The sequence below is a fragment of the Malurus melanocephalus genome, unplaced genomic scaffold (assembly GCF_030028575.1).
Source record: "Malurus melanocephalus ecotype Western Australia unplaced genomic scaffold, MMel_1.1 scaffold_123, whole genome shotgun sequence".
Classification (NCBI taxonomy): domain Eukaryota; kingdom Metazoa; phylum Chordata; class Aves; order Passeriformes; family Maluridae; genus Malurus; species Malurus melanocephalus.
In genome coordinates, this window is record NW_026623355.1 from 1742302 (window position 1) to 1750620 (window position 8319).

Below are 8319 nucleotides of genomic sequence, written 5' to 3' on the forward strand. Positions count from 1 at the left end.
CCACAGAATATAAAGCTCAATATGGCAAGTTCTGTTAGGCTCCTAAAAATCTCCTAGTGTGGTATAAGTACTACCTAGTGTCTAAAAGTTCACTTATAGCAGTAAAGGAACTAGCGGAGATTTTCTTGGGTTTTGTGAATGTTTGCTGGAAGCAATGCTATCAGATTTTCATAGCAGGACATTGCAGCTGAGATCCCTCAATTGTGAAACTTTTCTAGTAATTTTTCAACTCAAATCTGACAAGAGTCASGATGCAATGTATGTAAAATCACATAACAAAGTCTATAATGAATAATATACATCAGTTAAACAAAATAGTGGGGCTTATTTCTGGATTTGATATTTTTGAGCTTACAAAGACCAATGTATTTACCTTTTCTATTTGCAAAATCAGAAGTTGTAAAAAAATCTTAGGTTTCTGTTGATGCAAATAGTTTCAGGGTCACTCCTTCACAGTTGTCTTACAAATGCTAGGATACAGAGAAACYGTGGCTTTTAGTTGGAGATGTCCTTGAATTCTGTGAAATCAAGTGAGTGTCTGTTACTGAGTGTCTGTTAGTGCTACTACATTTTTKCCAACCTCAGCAAATGTATTGTGAGCTTTGCAGTGTTTTACTTTCTTAATTTTAGCAGCTAGAGTGGTGAGATTTTATGAAAACCCATGGATCTGGATTTTTAAGCAGTTTTCTTGGCTATATAACTAAGACATCACCTTTGTTTGGCAAGAGGTGATTTGAATGCATTCTAGRTGCTCAGAAACAATGAGCAAAAAGAAAAAAACCCAGCTGCAGCTCTTCATACTGCTTTTCAGGAGGAAAAAATATTTAGAATTGGACATTTGGGATTTCTAGTACATAAGTACAGTTCCTTAATGCATTCAGCAGACGCTGTCAGTCAGGTTTCACAGGGTTAGCACTGGATGTCGTCTCATTTTGCTGGTGTAATCCTGGAAGGAATCTTGGCCAATAATCCAGGCTCTGTCAAACCCCTTGAAGCTGCTGYCGTTTTCACTATGCTCTTTTATTTTCACTATGTTCTTTATTTACTTTCTGTACTGTAGAGTTGCCAACTAAAACAAGGAGAGTGTCACATGTTAGGCAGACATTTTTTTTGCCAAGTAATCTTCCCATATCTCATGATAACGAAAGAAAAGACARAAGGAGCCCACCTTAAACTGCTAAAATGTGTAACAGGACAATTACAAGGATATTGGGTTTTGTGTCAAAAAACTGTAATTCTCTTCTGATGAAGTTCACAATAACTATTGGCATGATTCTCACATCCTTTCCATCAATCGGAGAACAATGTATGTTTCTTTTTACAATCTATGTACTCATAAGACCTAGATACAGAGAAAAAAATTTATTTCTGTTATTGCTATTCTTACAGCAGAAAATTCAGCCTTCTAGTAGCTGGAGACTCTCCAGGCCTCTAATTTGTCTGGCTTCTCATTGCTACAATGTTTTGAGGTTAATTACAAGTTCTTCTTTATTGGKGCCTGTGATTAGATTAGCTGTTGCCACCCTTGCATCCCATGCTGAGAGGYGCACGATAGGACTCCATATCTGTAAAAATAAATTCTTTATGAAAAGAATCAKTTGAAGAGGTTCTGCAGGTTCAGCCAGTATTTATATGCAAACATGCAAACAGATTAATTTCTGAGTACCTAGACTAAACTCATTCTCTCTCAAACTCCTTTCCCATCTGGTTATGTGGAGCTTTTCTAACTCACAGAAGTCTTGCAGAACCCCAAGCCATAGTGGAGATGAGCTCCCAACACTCTTTAARGATTTCATTTAATCAGATTTCCAACATCTGCACATTCTTTCTGCAGCATCTTTCTTGGCAGATCCCAGTAGAAAAGCTTACCTTGGAGACAGGTCATACCTAGGCTTTTCACTCCCCCAGCTGAGTGAATTATTTCAAATGTTTACTTCCAAAGTGCTGGTAATTCAAAGATCACCAATTCAGTATGGCTGCTCTTGATAAAATTTAATAGAAACATAGAATCACAGAATATGCTGAGTTGGAAGGGACCCACAAGGATCACTGAAGTCCAATTCCTGGACCTGCACAGGACAGCAYSRAGAGTCACACGRKGTGCCTGAGAGCATTGTCTAAATGCTCCTTGAACTCCAKCAGGCTTGGTGCTGTGACCCCTTCCCTGGGGAGCCTGTCCCAGTGCTCAAACACYSTCTGGGTGAAGCAYCTTTTTMCCAATAGGTAACCTAGATCTCCCATGACACAAGTTGATGTTGTTCCCTTGGGTCCTGASACTGGTCACCRGAGAGAATAGATCAGTGTCTGCCCCTCCTCTTTCCCTCATGAGGAAGTTGTAACTGCAGTGAGGTCTCCCCTCAGTCTCCYCTTCATCCAGGCTGAACAAACCCAGTGACCTCAGCCAGTGCTCATACAGTTTCCCCTCAAGGCCCCTCACCATCTTTGTRTCCCTTCTCCGAACACTCCATGTACTATGTTAACAAATGCAGCTAAGTTTAAAAWGAAGCACTGTGCCACTTCAATCTACACCATCCATATCTCTGTGTAACAGCCTTTGCGGTACCATTTACAGTGTTGTCATAAATCTACTAAGCTTTATCATCAAGGATGCTACTCATCTGAGACAGAGATTGTTGTTTGCATAAAATAACTAGAGTAACAGGCCTTTTTGTTACCCTTTTTCATTGTCCTGGAAAAATCATGAGCTGTATGTTAATGACTTCATCCATTCCTGAAATGGAGCTACACTTTAATGAACATRTTGCATGAAATGAATTCCGGTTGAAATTGAAGAAGGCTGCTGATTGAGGCTGAAATGGCAAAGGGAATTCAAGCCAGATGCTTAATTATCCAAACTGGAGTTTGACCAAGATGCTGCTATTCTTGTGATATGTGTCAYGGGATAGCTCGTGATCAAAAGCTGCTGTAACTTTGACTTCGGTTTGAAGCTTCCTTCTTTATACTTAGTGTCCACCAGGTGCCAGGAGGGTACAGCAGCTCTGTTCTTCCTCAAAGCAAAAGGTACTGTTTAGTTACTTTAGATCTTTACCTGCTTTTCTTCAATGTATCTTATCTAGGTAGGGATTGAGCTTGATATTGCTTGGTTTCATGACCAAAGACTCAGAGGTCTCTCTGGCTAAAACGTAACTCCACTTGAAACTGAAAAAAATGCTCAGATAAAAATGTAGGACATTTTCCTTGTTCCCCTTAAACTGATAAAAATCAAGATCAAATTAAAGTCGTGTATGATGCCAACATTTAGAAGTGTCTAACAAATTTAAAACTAATTATCTCTGTGATATTAATCCATTCAATAATAGAAAAGAAAGAAGAAAAAAAGTTTATTAAAAGTTTATTCAAAATTTACTAGTGCAATACCATTTGACTGACATTAGTAAACAAATGGACTGATTTTACAGAAGAAAGGGATCTAGATATTTACATATAATATGATACCAATAATAATATAATACTTACTGGGTAGCAACTTCTGACAAATAACAAAGGAAGGAATCTTGAGTATAAGTAATGTGATTAAGAGGAGATTAATATATTAAATAAAGATTTTTTTCAAAGCAGCTGGTGTCTTGAAGACGACCAGGAAAGTGCTTAACAATTATGGTAACAGAGAGGGAGTTGGACTGTAAAGGAATTTAAAACCCATAAACAATTTTCCTGCCAGTAAGGATTATATTTTCCAGTGTGAACTTCTTAATTGAGACTGAAAATTCCTCCATTWTTCTAAAAATAAGGTTAAGTGGAAATAGCACCAATACTGTAAAAGAAATGACAGATGTGCAGTCAGAAAAAGATGATAACATGAATAAGCTTTAGAAGAACTGCAATTCCCGTTACAAATAATAGAAGATGTCTCCCTTTGTGTAAATGAATACTTCTTTACCATTATAATTTCTGTCTGTCATAATCGACTGTAGTAAAATTAATGCAGCCCCGGGAAATTGCAGCTTTGTAACAGCAGCAGACCTACATCCATTTGCATGAGTGCTCTGTAGTGACAGGAGTAGAATATATGGCATAAAAAGTTACTAAAAATATACTTGTCTAGTCACTGGCCAAATGCTACCCATTGCTTTTGGGAACAGAGGGTGTCGACAGGAGWGGCTGTCAGTGCAGCGAGCATGACCCTTCCCACAGCTCTGGTGTGCTGTTCTTTGTAGCCCTGCAGGTGGGAAGGAGTGGGTTGGAAGAACAACCACTTTCTGCAACATTAGGTGCTGTCAGCCTCCTAAGTCGTCACTGAATAACATAATGTTCCCTGTCTGTGTTTTGCCAGTGGGAGGGTGACTTATCACACAACTGTAAAAGGATGAGCAGTGTTGAYGGGACCAAGGTAAAAATCTTCTGCAGATAAGAGGTTCATATTTAATTTCTGTGCTCTGTAGAACTACAGTCTAATTTCTGCAGAGGAAAAGAACCCTTTTCCAAATAAAAAWGTATTTGGAATTGTGACATTCCCATTTTCATGGTGCTTATATTCTTTTGCATGTGAATAAATTATAGACACATACATTGAAGGAAAAAAAAAAAAGAAAAAAACAGTTAAACTTTTCAGCATACAAACTGTTCCAGAGATTATCACATGGCTGTGCATATCAATGCCAAGTCCTGATCCTATCTGGAGTCGGAAGTCTGCACCAGGTTGCGGCATGGTACAAAGAAGAGGACTGAGAAGTATTTTCAAAAGTCTTGCCTATCTTTCAAAATATGTTCTCAAATACTGTCCTGGATGCTGTATCATAGTTTATATTGTATTACCTTACCTGAAACCAAATATGCAAATCTATAGTTACTTATTTTTATAACTGGTAATAATTATTATATCCTGCATCTCATACTATACACAGTAATATAATTACATTTCTTGGTGTGTATCTACAGTATGARATTTTATCTTGTCATAGAGTTGATCTTGCAGCACAGGATAGCTTTGCAAATGATAAATCTTGAAAGAATTTTGTGTGTATTGTATATGATGCTCCTCTTCACCTCTCTGTATTACAGTTTTAAAAAACAAGCCAGGTCTYGTGTTAGCTTACTGTGCCTCTTCTAATGTAGTGAATCTRGGAAAATGTAAGAATAATTCTATTTTTATTCAATATACTTGCCATGAGGAAGAAACTTGGTYTAGCAAACAATCCCTTGACCATATTCCAATTCTTCCACTGTGARTGAGAAGTTATGGGAATTTGCATAGCCCATATTATGTCTGAATTTATATTTTTATCTTTTTTGTCTTTTAGATGATCAGTGTATTTCTCTGTGTCTTTGAACAGACCCTATCACAGTGGGTTTAGGCTTACAGACTCTCATCATTATTRTAAAACTAAAAATAACAGACAGATAAAAAGTTATTACTGGAAGTTATTTGTTCTTMAGTATAACACAGAAAATGACAATGGTACCTGAAATAAGTCTGCAATACAATACAGACTCCCTGAGATTTTCCTTTACACTTACTGCTTGTTAAAGAGGCAAGATTAACAGAGTTTAGTTTTTTATAATATTGATACACAAATACTTTTACATTTAATGATGAGCTTCAACATTTTCACTGTCTGGTCTCATGTGAAGGGAAATTTTATCTAGGGGAAATTTAAAAAAAAATCAATGAGAATGATAAATTTAGAATGAAGAAAAATTAAACTTGAGCATTACCAAGCATCTCAAAAGTTCAATCTAACTAAGCTTGGGATATTAATGAGAACAGAGGAAGAAAATATGTTGCACCCTGTGCATTTTATCTCTCTGCTAAATGTAAGCCTTGTCAGTAACCAGTGTGCTGCCTTGCTTAGCCCTCATTTATTTGGTACAGAAGTGTATGTGAAACAACAGTACTGGGACGGAACAGAGAAGTACATGTGTGATTCCGTTCTGTGGCACAGGTGAAGACACCTTGAGAAACCTTCTGCAAGGCTGTTCTCAGTTGATTATTTGCCTGTGTCATTTTCAAGGCTGCATAGTAGAATGTTTTCAGTAGGAACCATGGAGGCATGTGCTTGGATTCAGAGTCTSTATCATTCAGCCTACAGTGCTGGGAACCTGCGAGCTTCMTTGGCAGCACAACCAAGTAGCACAGGGAAGGCTGAGGCAGGCAAAGGGTGTGCTSTGACTTGCCAGTTGAAAGAGCATGGGGGCAACCAGTGCACGAAAGCACCTGTGCTTGTGCTACAACACTGGATTTTGGTAGTGAGGTGTCTTCCAGGTAGCTCAGGCACAAGCAGGGCTGCTCAGAGCAGAGCATCCCACCCACCAGAGAAGGCAGGATTTTCATAAAAGGAAAACTGCACAGCAGTTTAATTAAACATATATCATTAGGCAGTTGTGTCCAGAGGAAGCAGAGTAGGAAGAAAGCAGCAAGTTCTCAATGCCTAAGCTGTCTGCAGCCTGGCATTAGCTGATGTCTGAAGTTTTTCTWTAGAACCTGAGTGACATCCAAGGAAGGCTTGTTACCAGCCAAGTGCATCCCCTAATTTCCTGGTTAAGTACCGTCCAGCTTCCCATGGATACTGCAGATAATGCTAGCAGATTTCACGTCAGGCTGTGTAGTGTTTGSGTTGGAAAGTCCTATAGACCTTTGGCTACCTTGAAACACAAGGACTTGAAATACTGAAAAACAGAGGCAGATGACTGAACTATTACCTAATTTCTGCTGTTTAGACTATAGCAGCTCAGGGTTTGAAAACTCTGAAAAGTCAAGTCAAGGAGTTACAGGAATGCTTATTTKTATCACAAATGGGTACTTATTTAGATGACAGTCATATTTGCAAGAATAGGTCAGCATGCTAGGATGCTTAGTAATAGTAACGCTCAACTGTATGTGCAGGCTTGAGTGGTCAGACTGAGCTGTGACATAGCTTTCCCTGCAGGTTCTTGAGAGTGAATYTGAGGTTTGCAAGTCTTCAGAAGAGGCACACAAGAGCAGTTCAATGGAGAAGGAGGTCCCACAGAGATGACTTGCTGTAATTAGAGCAGGATGGACCAGGCGTTTGTGGAACTCAGTGCTACCTAGTTGGTAGCTTTAACAGTGCACAAAATCTTCTCTGTCTTTTCCCATACAAGAAACATAGTAAAGAAATCTGGTTGCATCTGCCAGTTTAAGCAATAGGACTCCAAAACAAAGGCTACAGCTCCATATTTGTTGAAAACTGGGCATGTGATAGCAAAATCATGTGCTGAAGATACTACCTGACTGGTCATATTTACAACTTACATTTGACCTGCCAAGGTCAGCCCCATAGTACCTTATCGAGAAGGAGTTTGGGACACAAAACACCTTGAGCCATAGAAATCCTCACAAAAATAAAAAGCTGTTAAGTATTGATTTGAGCTTGAGAGATATTTTGAAGCTGACTAAGCACTGAAAGTTCAATATAATTTATACTAAAAAGGCGTCTTKCAGGTTAGTTACCACATTTTCTGGTAGAAGAGCAGTTTGCCATAGCATTCCTGCATTTCTTGCATGATGAAGACAGCTGGGATTACACAASCAGCTGCCTTGTAGCATGTTACCGYTTAWATCAGAGCTTGCTCACATTCAGAATTTATTTCTGCAGGATAATAAAGTTCAAAACCACAATTTTTCCCCAGATGAGTAGTTGATTAATTCCATATTACAGTTATTAAAGTAATAATAATTGAAATATTGGAAAAATAAACCCCACCAACCTCCATTTAATTAAATGTTTTGATTATTTCTCATAGACTCTCAAATACATTAATCTGTTTTTGTAGAACAGTTTGATTTCCCAGATGCAAATATGAAAAAAAGCTCCCGCAGAAAATTTTCAACATGATGCAAGAAATCCTGTTTTATTTTATAAATTGTATTCCTAGACCAGGAATATGACCAGCTTGTGAACTCTCAGGCCATGATCTCACCTTTACCCAGTTCTTACAAAAACATCTGCCTTSCTTGCAAGTGGTTCCAAGGAGCGGCTTGGTTCTGGTTAATCTCATCGCGTGGGTGCCAGTGCCGCCTGCTTATCTTCTGCTACTCCTGCAGCCCGGCAATCTGACCGACGGACAGCAGGACACGACACATGGGGGACAAACATCGGTTTTATCTCAATGTGGTCTGAAAAATTAATCAGGGAAGGCTATTTTCCCTCTTTGCCAGAGACTTCCAGATGGTGCCCGAGTGGGCCGTCTAGCAGAAAGAAATGAAGTCCTTCGGTCCTGAGAGAGCTCAGTGGCATCAGGGAACAGGCTTCCCCCTTGAGCAGCACATTTGAAAACACGTAAATTTATCTCCTCACGTGTAGAAAGTCCTTGAAGGTTCCCACCGTATCACACCTCAGT